The sequence below is a fragment of the Bactrocera tryoni genome, chromosome 3 (assembly GCF_016617805.1).
Source record: "Bactrocera tryoni isolate S06 chromosome 3, CSIRO_BtryS06_freeze2, whole genome shotgun sequence".
Taxonomy (NCBI): domain Eukaryota; kingdom Metazoa; phylum Arthropoda; class Insecta; order Diptera; family Tephritidae; genus Bactrocera; species Bactrocera tryoni.
In genome coordinates, this window is record NC_052501.1 from 25,369,242 (window position 1) to 25,384,702 (window position 15,461).

General features: G+C 36.1%; 1 pseudogene; it reads left to right on the plus strand.

The window, feature by feature from the left end:
- Positions 1 to 15,461, plus strand: part of LOC120772722 — a 198,279-nt pseudogene that overhangs the window by 130,259 nt on the left and 52,559 nt on the right.

Here is a 15,461-nt window from a genome sequence, read left to right on the forward strand (position 1 = left end):
TTTACATAGCCGTATTAGTATACAGGCAGCTCCTTTTCGTGCTGTAAGACGCAGCTTTAAAATCGTCGAAGAAGTGATGTGTGTCGATCCTCTTTTTACGGGTCTTTTCCAAGAATTCGCGCATGGTGAATATCAGTTGTTGATTGCCAGATCTAAAGCCACACTGATAAGGTCCGTCGGGTTTTAATCTATCACACTATATGCTCGATAGAACCTTATATGCGATGTTGAGGAGGCTATATATTTCAATCGTCGGGCATGCTTTCGTCCGGTTATATTGTACGAAGAATCTGATACATACTCCTTTTCACTTTTTTTGCGCCGTATTTAAAAAGTTCGGCCTGCATCCCACCGACCACAGCCGGTCCTCTCAAGAGGACATCAACTACATAGTTGGACCAGCAGCTCTTTTCCATTGAAGGGACCTAACATTCCAGGTGCATGCCCTTAAATCGTAGTCCTTAAAAAAGGGCTCTTTCATTCGAGACTGTTGTTTCGTTTTCATTCAAACCCAGCGCACTACCCTGGGGAGGTATGGTTCGCCTTCTCACTTGAGTTCGACTTCAAACCGATGTTTTTTGGGTACTCAGAGGATACTTGTTCTAAGATTACAAGTCGGGAGCTGATTGAGCCATATGTAAGATAATCGTTTTTGACCACTTTCAATTGCGGGAACTTCTACACTCCTTTTGAAGGTTAGGGCTAACTAAAGATAAAGAATTTAGTTTAGTAGCGCCATCTTTGTGTTAGGCGGGGTCTTTTCAATTAGTCTGTTGCTGTTATTTAGTTTAAAATAATAAAATATTGCCTTCAATAAGGCGCGGGAGTAAAATCGCATCGCATAAAAACGGAGAGAAGAAACAAAGTTAAACAACACAAATACTGACACCACAAAACAAAGAATATAAAATATATCAATAAAAATGTCTTTGCAACATGTATGCGAAGAAATAAGTGTAAAGTAAAACAGCAATAAAATTGAGTAAGAAATGAAATGGCAAATTCTGCTGCAGCGTGTTAAAGTGGAAAAGGTTAAGTGCTCTCTGCTAGCTGCTGTCATGCATGCAAATAGAGACTCATAAATGCAGATGAAATTCTCTTACAATTCATTGCTTGCAACAAACTCTTATTAGACTTGCCGCATGCATGTGCAACAACGTATCGATGACATTGGCATTATTGGCAGCAAGCAGTAAAAGCCAAGTCCTCAGTTGCCTTCAACTTCAACACGCTTTTGTTGGAGTGTCATTGCTTCAACTGTTGTTTCTGTTGTTGTTGTTGTGTGTGTCTAGAAATTTATTAAAATTGACGTTGCCTGCTGTGGCAGCTGTTTTAACACACTCACTTTGTATGCTTGTTGCTATTGTTGTTGTTTCTCTGCTTGCAGTTATTTTTCTTATTGTAGGTGTTGTCGACGGTAGGCTGCGGTTCTCATCTGTTCCCGCAAGTTTTCAAATACAAAATCGAAATTGCTTGTTGGCGCTAACAGTAGACAAGCCCTATTAGAAATACTCCAGAAGAGTAATGAGTGCAATGAGAGCGACGATGTGGCAGGGTATATTAAAGGTGAAATCCTTGCATCTTACTAATCGTTCTTGAAACACAAAAGTTTAAAGGTGTTCATATTCGAGGAAGGTGTTCAGGCAATAGTGTATATGGGGTATTCCATACCAAATCGACCACTTTTGAACGCGACCCCTTTAGATTTTTCTGATACTTATCCATCCTTTTCTACCCTTTGAAAAACATTTTTGAGAATTTTTTCAAAATTTTTTGTCCAACTTCAAAAAAGTTATGAATTTTTCAAAAAAATGGCTTTTTTATTTTCAAATAGCCATAACTTTTGTAGAAATTGACTTTTGGGAACCTTTTATTTTAATTTTGTTTTTGAATGAACTTTTCGAAAAAATACACGAAAAAAATTTAACACGATCACGATTACTGCGTAATCGCACCAGCGTAACAGGCCTTGTCGAATGCTTTGGTAGAATTTCTGTCCCAAAAAATCTCAAAGCGATATCTTGAGAGTTTGGAAATCAGTATTCAAGCGCAGTAAAAATCATTAAAGCTGCTGAAGTATCGAAATTCTGTTTAAAATTTTTCAAATGCAATTCTCAGATAGATTTCTTATATTTTGTAGAAAGAAAAACAAAATTTGAGAAAATTAATCCTAATTTCAAATATTTTATAAGCCATACTTCAATATAAATTCCTAAGATCTGTGCGGAAATGCCCTTAAAACTTGAGAATAATTTAGTATTGAACAAAGGAAAGATATGAACCTATTTTTGTTGTAGCGGTATGAAAGATTCCCCAACAATAAAGAATGCAACCTATAAAAGTTGAGAACTTGGCCACAAAAAATCATATACTATATAGTCGATCCCTATCAGAACCTTTTCTAAAAAAATAGACTTTTCTATATAAAATTGATTGATTCTCGGACATAGCGGCAGAAAGACGGTGCATGTGGATCCTCTTATCATGGCTCTTTTCCAAAACTTGTAGCGTGGTGGATATCTGGTCAGTTGTTGATTTTCCAGGCCTGAATAGTTACCGTTATACCATGTTATTGAAGTAACCTCAAACTCTCTGTTCCATACAGTTTTGGTTTTCGTACAAATGCAAACTTTTTCATGGGAAAGCAGAGCAAAAACATAGCGGCAGGGAAGTGCGTATCGAAATCGATGCCGATTTCAGAAATATGCTCTTTAAATCGAAATATATTTTTTTAAAATAAGTTCTTCGGAATATTCAAAGAATTTTTCGAAAGTATGCTGGCAAAAGATCCGCACCAGACGATGCATTTTTTTGTGATGCAATTTTGTTTTCTGAACCACAATACTTTTGTTTCTAGACGAAGCTATTACTGTGCTTTACTCTGCCGTCGCTATGTACACAGCTTACGATGTTTTGCTTACATCTTGCAGTTCTGGGTACGACGGTACATGGTTGTAATTACATGTTTTACATATTATTTATTTGTGTGTGTGTGTGTGTGCATGTTTCAAAGGAGATGGATTGCGCTTGTATGTATTGTGTGTGCAAAAAGTACCTGTTTACCTGAAAAGAATTATATTTTCTGCTTCATTGCCTTTGCTCTTGCAGCTTGACAGCCTTACACTTGCAGGGTTGCAAAATTGACCGTCATCCAGCACGTGGAGCCAGTTATACAGGTATCTATAGTCTGGCACGAGTATATAAGCTTCATATGCACTTATGTATATGAACACTTGAACTGCATAATAATTACGCGTATTACTCTGAAATAGCGGTAAATTTTACATGATATCAAGTTTTTTACTCAATTTCATGAATTACCCATTTATTTGTATGAAATTGATTTATTTTACACACTCTGTATGCCGGCGAAAATTCAAACTGCAGGAGAGTCACAAATTGTTGATGAAAGTTCAAATTGAATTTGCTTTTGTTTTTATTCTATTTTCATTTTTTTTTTTAATTTACATATTTTTATTTTTTTTTTTTTCATTTTAAACTAAAATCTAAACCTTTTGGTATTCGATGCCTAAGGGTATTAACGAAATTTGCTCACTCACCAGACACAAAACGAAAAACGCATGTTGAAAGCTGCATTTTCACTCGTTTAAATTTGTTTATGTAATCTCTTAATGTAAAAATAAGCAGGTGGAAGCATGAAGCTTTTGCACGTTTGTGATACAAAAATTATGTGTGTGCAAAAATTATATATAAAATATACAAAATATATAAAATAGACAGTACTTCACAAACGCCCTTAAAGAAAGTCTTGGAATAGTTACATATTTTCACAGAATAAGTTTTATATAAAGCAATTGAGAAATGAATAGCTGTGAGGCCTTTCTAAATAGAAATAAAATTATTTTAAACAAGATTAGCAATACACATTCTCAAGACTTGTAAGAAACATGGACCACTTTTTATTCGTTAAGAAAATTATAACGGGGCTTAGCATAGTCTTTGGTGAAAAGGTATATTTTTGTTTAACTTGTTTCGCTTTCTAACACTTATCCACTTCTTAGATTCTCTAAACAAATCTAATCTTTGATTCCCAGTAAGATGACGGTCTCCATTTGCTCTCCCTTTCATAGTAGCAATAACCATCATTCCTTTACAAAACCCTTCGCTGAAAAAAAACTAAAAATAACACTTATTCTAGAATTAATCAAAACCTAAAAACATACATGAGAAATAATAATTCAGTGCATTAAAATTATTTTATATTTACATATGTGCATTAATTACCAATTTGTTTGTTTTCTCGCTTAACAACCTAACCATATATGCACAGAGCTTAATTTACATAGAGTAATTTCTACAGCCATTCACAGAGTTCAGTATCCAAAACCCACTATAAAATTAAGAGGTAATGTAAACTGGCTTGTTTTTTGAAATTTTTTTTCATAAAAATTTGTATTCCACGATAGATTTTTTCACATATCATGAGGTACATGGTGGAGTGTATAAACAAATTTTTTCGGAATTTTTTGATGACATCTGTCGGAGAAATGGCAGGGTGAATGAGTTGCGTTTTGTCACTGGCGGACACGATTTCTCATGGTTGGATCATCTGAAACACAAAAACCCAATTTATTCATAAAAAGTACCTGAATGATAAATAAAAAAGTAATTAACTTTTATTTTTCATTTTTCCCTAAGTCTTTTTGCCTAAATATTATCATAACATTGTCAATAAATTAAAAAAAAAATATGGGGACAATAGCCAGGCGTTTTGGGAACATTAAAAAAAATTAAGCAAATCGGTTGAGCAGTTCGACTGGAATCATGTCCGCCAGTTTAAAAATGTGTGTTTCGAGAAAAACGCATTTAAAGTTTGAGTGTGGTCTCCGAGCGCTCCGAACGTCGAACGGTATAATCATTTTTGGGCCTTTTTCGAAACCTTCCAATGGTAAAGTCGGTTTCTACATTAATTCAAAGGGTATAAGGGAACAGTAAACGAAAAAAAAAAATTGAAAAAGATTACCCTACTGACCCCTTAAGAGCAGGATTTGCAGTATTCATTACCACCACAATATTGTGTGATCTGATTATCTACTGGAGTTCATATTTTTTGATAGTTTGAGTATATTTTTGTTTGTCTATTTACATTTATATGTTAGGGTGTACGTTATTTTCCAAGTAAATTTTTTTTTTTTTTGGTTTCAAATTCGCGCAAAGTGTCTTTTTTTCTGGATCCAACGTAGACTAGCCATTTAGTTTAAAATGAAACTGTGCCCAAATGACTTTACTTTTCCCATACATCTTACGAGCGATTTTTAACCTTTTGCAATACATTTTTGATCTCTTAAGCAAGTTAACATACAACTTTGAGAAAATGTTATTCCATTACCAAATTTTCTGCTCTATGAAAAAGTTCAAATGACTTTTTTCATAAACATATTGCTTTAAAAGTTATGTGCAGTTAAAGTTATACACCCTGTGAAATAATTATATCCAAAACTGACTTGAAGAGGTACTGTCTAATCGCGAAATTTCTAAGCGTATCAAAATCTGCAAGTCTCGTAGACAATTTTATTAAATTGGGTAATTTGTATGGAAAAACCAAACGAGCAGGAAGGACTCAGGAAGGTCGAGAGCAAAGGTCGAAAGAGATTATTGAAGAAATGGATTTACCGGTAGGCCCACGAAGTGCTCAACAAATTTTGAAACGAGATTAAAATTTCATCTATGTATGAAAAATAGTTTTGAAACCTGCCCTTTTGCCAAGCATAAAATAGCAAGACCTCGAATCGCAGGGAAATACAGATTTTGCAATGATGAATGAAAAAAAGTTAATTTTTCAAATGAGAAAAAGTCTAATTTAGATGGTTCGGACGGAAACGATAAATACTGGAGATTCAAAGGCTCTCCCTAGGAAACTCTAAAAAGGCGAAACTTTGGAGGTGGGTCTCTTATAGTTTGGGCAGGTTTAAATTAAAGGAGAACCACTTCAATATCTTTCGTTTCTACCGAATTGGGCTCAAATCAAGTTCTGGTGACGTTCGCAGAAGATTTTATGGATACTGAGTTCATTGGTCTGAGTTAAGATCTGAATCCAGTAGAGAACTTTTGGTTCATGCTAACTATATAAGTTTTCGCCGTGGTCGCCAGTTTAAAGATGTACTAGTACATAAATTAAGGAGATGCATAATCGATGAATGGCATATTCATTCGCTGATAAGCTCCGTGCCGCGACGTCTAGAAGAAGTTATAAATAATAATTGCGCACATACATATATCTTTTCAAAATGACAGAAAATCGTCAATAGGTAACCGCCTTTGCATATATTTCTCACCAACTTAACGTTTCTGCTTTTTTCAACTTTAAAATTAATAAAATATTTTCATATTAGATAGTATTTAGTTATGTAAATGTAGACTTATATATATTTAAAAATATTTCGTAATAAAAATTTACTTTAATTTAAAAAAAATCGGAAAAGAATGTGCTGACTTCATAAATATTGCACCGGGTGTACATCAAATGTATTGTGTATTCATACAAGTGCATTATACTTGCACATACATTATAGGTTGCTCATACGACATGGTATACTCTATGAATACAGTGCATTTAATGTACAACTTTAACAGCGTAGAACTTTTAGAAAAGTGGTTTTATGAAAAAATTATAAAGCTTATAAGATTAAACGGATTATTTTTTTTTTAACATAAAATTTTGTGTTAGAATATAATTTTTCAAGATTGTATGTAGTTTGACTTGTTTAATGCGAAATATAAAAAAGGTCATGTAATATAGTACATGAAAAAAAAATATGATTTCGGCACGATTTAAATTAAAAATAAAGCATTTCTAACGTTGAATTCTTTTTTTAGGGCAAAAACTGTAACCACAGGTGATATTTGCAAAAAAGTATATTTTGGAAATAATAAACATACCATCATATATGTGTTTTCGAATATGAATTTGTAGTGCATACAGTTTGATAAATGCGTGAGAATACAGTTGAAATCCAACATAAGCAAATATTATATACATACATACACATAAACTCAGCAAAGCGCTCTACACTTTTAGTGCAGATTGCAGCACTTGAGCAAGTGGTTAGTTGCCACCATTGTCTGAGACAGCCGGCACTTAGCTCTTCAGTTTCTTATTACATGTTAATATGTGTGAGTGTGTGTGCTAATTGGTGTTAGTGTAGCTACCTTTACGCTGCTCAACTACTATTTGCTCAAGTATGCAATTTTATACATTTGTTTATGAAAATGAGCGTGCGTGTGGAGACACAAATATATATATATGTGACCTGGTCTACGGAAAGGGGGCTTAGGTGTCAAAAAAGGAGAACAATTAATGAGATAACGAGAAACTGACGAATATTTTTAACAGCTGTTTCCCAGAAAACTAGTTTTCGCACGTAAGCTCCCTTTTCGTAGACCAGGTCACATATAAGTATACATATAAGATATTTCTCTGTCTATTTACATTTGTATCACGAGCAATTGTCCCTTTGTGTATATTTATACGGACGTTTGCTCAGGCAGACACTATTATGCCGCTGGATGAATTTGAAAATTGTAAGTGTATTTGTGTTGGCATTTATATACCATATAAATATGCACTTCTTTCCTATATTACGTGCCATTAGCTATTTTCTATTCTTAAAATAATTTTCAAACTAAGTTTTGTTGCTGGATTTGAGCAATACACATGCATACACATATTTTACATATTTATATATAATCAATTATAAATATTGCCTTTAACTCTATAAAAAGCTTCTGCTTCAAATCCGAGGATTGCAAATATGTGCATACAGAATTCCGATTCATACGAAGGTATATGCATTTTTGTATTAAGTTGATAAAATTTAATCGATTTTTGGTTCTAATCGATACGATATCAGCAATGTGGGAAATCAATCACAGCAGACAGTCGAATGATTTTCTGTTCGGCTTGCAGTCCAACTCTCAGAGAGCACTCATTGTCAGCACGGTATAAAAAACGGTGGGACGGCATTTCAACCTCCTTCCATCCAGCTGCTATGTAAACCATTGGTTTTCGAAAAAGGCAAAAGAAACGCTGGTACGATGGCGAGTGTCGTGTTGCAGTGAAGAGAAAACAGACTGCTTAAATCGCAACGTTACAATTGATCACCACACGCGCGGCTCGGGATAGATACCGAGAGTTGAAGAGCACTTCCCGCATTTGCAGACAAAGAAAGAGAGAGAGAGATAAAAAATACAGCGGCGCGGGGCGATGGGTTGCCGGCCGAGCTATTCAAATACAGATCGATAGTTAAACAGCTCCTTCCGACAGCACGAAAAGGAGCTGCCTTTATGTCGCTACGCCTGAATTTGATATCCCCACAAAACTAATACGGCTGTGTAAGCTGACGTTGAGCAAAACCAAAAGCTCCGTTAGGATCGGGAAGGACCTCTCCGAGCCATTCGACACCATATTCTGCGACTCATTCAATCTACTCTTGGAGAAGATAATTCAAGCTGCTGAATAGAGATACAATCTTCTATAAGAGTGTACAACTGCTGGCGCACGCCGATAACATCGATGTCTTTGGCAATAGCAACCGCTGCTTTCTTCATAAAATATCTTCGGTCATCAAACAAACAAGCGTCGCTTTCGCTCCCAAGTCAATGTTGATAGTCATAACTCCGAAGTCGTAGATAGTTTCATCTCTCTTGGAACCAGCATTAACAAAAACAACAATGCAAACCACGAAATTCAACGCAGAATAACTCCTGCCAACAGGTGCTACTTCTGTTCTGTTCTGGCGACGGCAAATACCGCAGTCGATGGAACGATGGCTCTGACTCTGTGAGTATTATTCGCAGTACTCCCCGGGAAAGCATTGGAAAAGGAAAACCTCCACCTTGTTCGAAAGACCAGGTAGAGAAGAACCTGGCTATACTTAGAATCTTCAATTGGCCTCTGGTCAATTTTTCATTATTGATCGGCATAGACTTAGATACGTTTCGTTGACATATGGTGATAGATTGATGACAATTATATTATATCATAAAAGCCATACAACAGCATTACTCACAAAAGAGAGCAGAGAACACCTCTACCTCACCAAAAAATATTTTCAGGTTAGACTAACTCACTCTTCCCTTAAACACTCTTTTTTTAAAGAAAAAAAAACATCTAAAAGGTAAGGTCATTCGAAAGAACGATCTTTGGTATTTTTTAAAGATTATTTTTTTCAAATGTTGGCCGCGACTACGTCCAATTTTCGTTGAGTCCAATTTTCGATGACTTCTTCTAACATTTCGACTAACTCGCATGATTTTTTGCTCCAAGATATGATTCGCAGCGAGATTTTCCGCATAGACTTTAGAGTTTACATATCTCTACAGAAGCAAATATTATGGTGGCCAATCGACCAACCCAAAACGTGAAATTATCGGCTTTTCTGTAAGGAGATCTCCGTCAATCTTATCGGGCAGTGTAATGTTTTTTCAAGTGGAAGTGACTGCTAATAAGGTAGCACACATACAAGTAGGAACGAATTGGATTTCCACTGTCATCTTTCCATTGTCATCTTGTGTTCTAACACTAAACCTATGAACCTGGCTTGCGCTTAGTAGGCGTTGGTCGACGACCTGCTTCTTTGCCACTGGCATTCTTACCTTCGTCGAACCAGAAATCATAGCTGAAACTGACAAGGCGGTTGCCTTAACCAATTTGTGATAGGCTAAAAGCGCTTTGCCGATTTATGAGATTCTTTTAATCAAATATTGTGTTAAAGGATTCTAGGTACGACAACGGATTGGCGTTTTAAGCGAACCAAATGAGATTCTTGTAGGGATTGACCTCGATGAAATTAAAACATTATTCCGAACATATTTTGTACGACGACTGCCGCCGCCAAGCTTTCAATATTTTTGAAGTATTGTTCAATAATGAATACACATTAAGCTATCATGCAATAGAATGTTGCTTAATGTGAAAATGTATAATTATAACATTAAACCAACACACAGTAAATCGAAATTTGATATTTGATTGATTATACCTACATATATATTTAATAACAACTCTACGCAAGGTGTGAGAGCGTCAGTCAATTCATTGAACAGATTAAAGATAAATATTTGGTATTATAATGGAGTTATGTGGAGTCTGCAAGTGTCAAGCTAGGTGAAGAGTTAATCGACGATTAGATGTGTATGAATGTGTTGATTTCAAAATGCCTACGGAGGCATCTGATTTACATTGCATAATTCAGTAGATATATATGTATTTACAATTTACTCTCAACTCAATAAAGCTTAAGAAACTCTCATTCCAAAACTAAAATATTTTCACAGCCAGAGAAGTGGTATGTTAACAGTTAATGAGCTGAGTAACTCTACTTCAACAAACCTCGAGTACACATAATTTGTAGAGTAGTGTAGCGTAACTGTTATTTGTCTTTCAGTATTTTGTTAGGCATGTGATTTTCATGAAGAAATAAAAGAAGAAATAGTTTAATGTGACGGCCACGAGTTCAGCTTTATTATAAAGATAAGGATGTGGTATTATGTTTTACAAATGATTTTTGGCTGCAGTTCCATCCTTATGCTAGCAATAACCCGCTAAATACTCTATTCTGCGTAGATAAGTGACAAGTGACTCCGCACATAACAAAAATAGACCAGCTTTATTAAATCCAGCGATCTTGGACACGTCACAGGCACAAAACGCGAGATAAAAGGCTCACCGAAAGTTTCCTTCAATAAATTGTTTGTTTCGTTGACTGTATGGTGTGGCACCGTCTTATTAGAACCAAAGCCCGTCCACATAAACATTCTCAATTCAGAAACGAAAAAGTCATTATTTTGGCTAAATAGCATTATCCACTGACTGTAAAATTATGAGGAGTTTCTTCTTTGAACCAATTTTTCTTCTGTTGCTAGAACCGATATCGATGGCAATCTCGTTATGAGCTCATTCAGCGAATGAGGACGCGCTTGATGCTTGTTCGGCTTCAATTCTTGCACGATTTGGGTTTCGTGATTTCGGTGCGATACCGTTTCGTTCGAAAGATACGTCGCACAAACTGAATCATTATATTGCAATAAATTTCCACGATTTTCACGTGTCGCCACCAGTAATAAAGCGTTTGATGAATAAAATGTTTTCAGCTACGTTTTAATACATGCCTTTTATGACATCACCCCAACGTACGTTTTGCAAAAGACTGCAAAAGATTAAGGTCTGTTGATCCTTAGTTTGAAGTCTAGACAAGCTTCAAACCCAAATTCTAAACCAAAATATCTTGTTTCGATCCACAAGAGCAGTTGATTTTCTTAGTTATTTTTCTGTTGCCAATACCATGATTTCCAGTTAACGTCTCTTTAAATTTTTTGATGTCATCGTCATTACAAGGCTTAATGAACTCGCATGGGCAAATTTTTGACGACTTCACGACCTTCACTGGATGCTTTGTACCACCCAAATATTTTTGTCATACAGAAGACTATATAAATAGTAGTTTCATTTGGTGGAGAAGTAGTGAGAGTAGGAGACTTAGAGATTCTAAAAAAGATCGGATTCTAAAAATTTCTAGTTAGAAATTGTTTGAAAACATGTTCTGTGGACTTTAGGCCAGCGTCATTGTTAGCACATACTTTTTTTATAAGAAAGCTGCTAAAAAATCTCATCCACCACGACGTCAGTCACAGAATGCAAAGACCAGTGTCTTCAGCCTAAAAAAAAAAATGCGAATATTCCCGACTTTTTGGCAAACTAGTATTGATTTCCTCCTTTCAGTCAAAGATATCGGCGACTTAAGCACATCGAGAACTCCAAAAAGGTAACGAAGAGGCTGCCTTAAGTGAAAAAATGCCGTGATTGGTTTCGTCGCTTCAAAAACGACGATTTTGATATTCGTCCGGATTTTCTAAAACGGTGAATCGGAGACGTTGCTCGATGAGCATCCGTGTCAAGTAGAGCTTCCTTCAGCATTGGAAGTCAACCGTCAAACTATTTCATAGCGACTATGCGCTGGGAATGATTCAGAGACAGGGAATTTCGGTTCCTTATGGCCTCAAACCAAGAGAGACACGAAAAGGTGATTCTGCTGCATGACTCTACTTGTCCTTACGTTGCCAAATCCGTTAAAATCTATCTAAAAAAAGCTTAAATGGGAAGTCCGTCCGATTAATATTTGTTCCGTTCGATGGCACATGCTCTGGCTTAGAAGCAGTTGTCCTCGTAAGACGACATCGAAAAATTGCTTGATTCTTCCATAGCATCACAATATGAACAGTTTTACAGTAATGGTATTCAAGCTTTTCCATATCTAAAGATGGCAAAAAGTTGTGACTAGCGATGGGAAATATTTCGAATAATATTTTTTGCACCCACTTCCTTACTTTGAAATTGCGTTTTGATAAAAAAGATACAGCGAGAACTTAGTTGTACCCAATACATCTATTTTCTACTAAGGTTTAAATGGACTTAGTAAGTAATGGATCCCTAACAGCTTATCTTAGCTTTTGACGAAATCTCAGCGAAAACCCTCTTAACTTATTTTTCTTTTAATAAAATTTTATAAGAAGTTCATTTACCATTTCCTCGAAATTTACCTTTTCAGCCCATTCTTTGCCGCACAATGGTAATACGGTATGAAATTCGCGCGAACAAACTTCAAGAGATATAAGAGCACCATTTAAGGACATTAACAAACGGCAAGTGAATTAGTGAGCAATATAATACGAAACTGTTAAATAAGCGATAAATAATAACACAGAAAAAAAGAGGAGAAGAAAAATAGACTACCCACAAGTTTCAGCATGTAAAAGACGGCACTTGTGGTGAGTGTGAAGAGAGAGAGTGAGAGACGGCGCTGACAGTTAAGTTAAATCAAATATTGTGTTAACTGTAACCGCTGACTGTTGGTTGCCCAAGCAGCCGCGTGGGGAGCATTTGCCGAGCATCTACAGTTGCCGTCGTCAGCCGTATTCATAATGGCCGACTTGGAGCGCATAAGACTGGTTATACTGGGCGGTGCTGGTGTGGGCAAAAGTTCCATCATCAAACGTTTCCTCTTCAAGACCTATACGGACAAATATCGTGCCACGGTCGAGGATCTTTTTAACCGGGAATATGATTTGGGCGGCGTCACACTGAAGGTGAGTAAGATTGAAGAGTAATTTTACATTGTTTACAAGAAGAATTTAAAAAAAATTAAGAAGGTTTAAAATCGGGTGCAACCGAAAATTCTCTACTCTTGCAACTTGGAGCAATCAATGCCAAGAAAATGCCAAAGGGTGTAAAACGTCAACTAGAGAATAATATATATAACTCATACACTGACAAACATATTCGGCAAAAGGTTTGTTAGAAAAATGAAAAACTAAGAAGTGCGTACCAAAGTAAACAGTGCTTTTGAATCTAGCGTCCGCTGGGGGCGACATCTATATGTCGACTGGTGACTGGTGTTAAAATCTGCTATCTTTATCGATTGTTCAGTGAGAATTTCATGACATTTCATAAATTGGAAGTGAAGTTATTGCGTTTTAATTGTCAGTATGTTTGTGTTATCGGTGCGAAAATGAGCTTCGAACAAAGAGCCAACATTAAATTTGGTTTTAAAATTGGTAAAACTTTTACCGAAACGTTTCAATTGATGAAACAAGTTTATGCGATGATTGCCTATCCCTTAGCAGAGCGCACGAGTGGTTTCAACGTTTTCAAAGTGGTCGTGAGGACATAAATGACGATCAACATGTGTGCCAATCAAAATCCGTGATCACCGGAAATTCCATGGAAATTGTGCGTGAATTCATCAAATATCAGCCGAAATCATCATTGAAATTCATGGAAATGGATTGAACATCCCCAAAACATCGATTTATCGCATTTTGACCGAATATTTGGGCTTACGAAAGGTGTGTGCACGGTTTGCTCCGCACAAATTGACTGACAACAAAAAATTGTCCAGAATCCAACATTCAAAGGACGATTATTTGACTAAAAATCACATTTTAACCATTAACCACTTCACCTGAATTGGCACCATGCGACTTCTTCCTTTTCGGAAAAATGCATTTGCCAATGAAAGGAAAGCGTTATGAAGACGCAGAGGCCATTCAAAAGGCTTGCACCGGCATACTGGCGGCCATACCGGCCAACGAGCAAAAAGCTGTATTAAAGCAGAAGGGAGACTATTTTAAATAAAATAAATTGATTTTGCCGAAAAAACCATTTGTTCTGTTTTTTTTTTTAAGTCCTGTTCACTTTGGAACGCACCTTGTATGTATATATGGTTATTAGGGTATGTCATTCTGAGGCAACCTTTTTATTTCAACTGAAAAACAGGCTAAAAACTTTCGAAAATGGGAAAAAAAAGTCACTCAAAAGATGTGCTCTTAATATTAATATTAAGAGATGTCTCTTTCAAATTTTCTGTTTTCCATATAAATTACATGGAAAAAAAATCATTTTTTTTGCGGCGCTTATTAGGCGGAGGTTTTTATATGATGTATGTGCACGCGATGGCTGCCAGTAGGGATGGTAAACTCGATTCCGATTCTACTCGAAAATCGAGTTTTCTCGTAAAATAATCGATTTTTCGAATGTCAAGAATCGATTCTTAATAGACTTCGACTACTGAGGATCGATTCCAAACTATATGTTATAGTGGTTCGATATTGGCAGTTCCGACAAATGAGCAGCTTCTTGAAGAGAAAATGGGGTTTGCAAAATTTCAAAACTATATCTTAAAAACTGAGGGACTAGTTCGTATATATACAGACTTACAGACAGACAGACGGACATGGCTAAATGGACTTAGCTCAACATACTGATCTTTTATGTACATATATATTTTATAGGGTCTCCGACGCTTCCTTCTGGGTGTTACAAACTTCGAGGCAAACTTAATATACCCTGTTCAGGGTATAATGAATGAGTACAATTAGGAATCAATTGTCTGTTATTTCCCATTTTGATTGATTCGCTTGTGGAAGCATCAATGCGGAAAGATAATTATAAAGCACGCCGAAGTTGTTGTTGAATGAATAAATGGTATTGTTGCACAAAGTAAACGGTGTTGTTAGAATATAAAATCGCACATCGCTGCAGTTCAACGGAGCGTATAGGCAACATGAGCGTCGAAGTCTAAATATTTTCGCTGCAATATTACCAATTTGCGGGTGTATGTGTGTGTTTGGGTGTCACCAGATATCAAACAAGATGACGAGTATATGACTTTTTCAACGAATGTCAAAGAAAAGCCAAAACGGCATAAAAACTGTGTGTAGCAACAACTACATATGTACACACAAGGCTGTATATTTATTTTCAAGCGTGCACAGCTATTTCTAAGGGAATGTGTGTCTCTAAATATGCTTATGCGGCACAAAGGTAAGATTTGACGGTTGTGTGTGCTTTATGTGTTAGTGCGCATGTGTGTATATCTCTATTAGTATGCAAATGGCGACGGAATCGTTGATTTTCTCTTAGACTTAAACCTCTGTATGTGTGT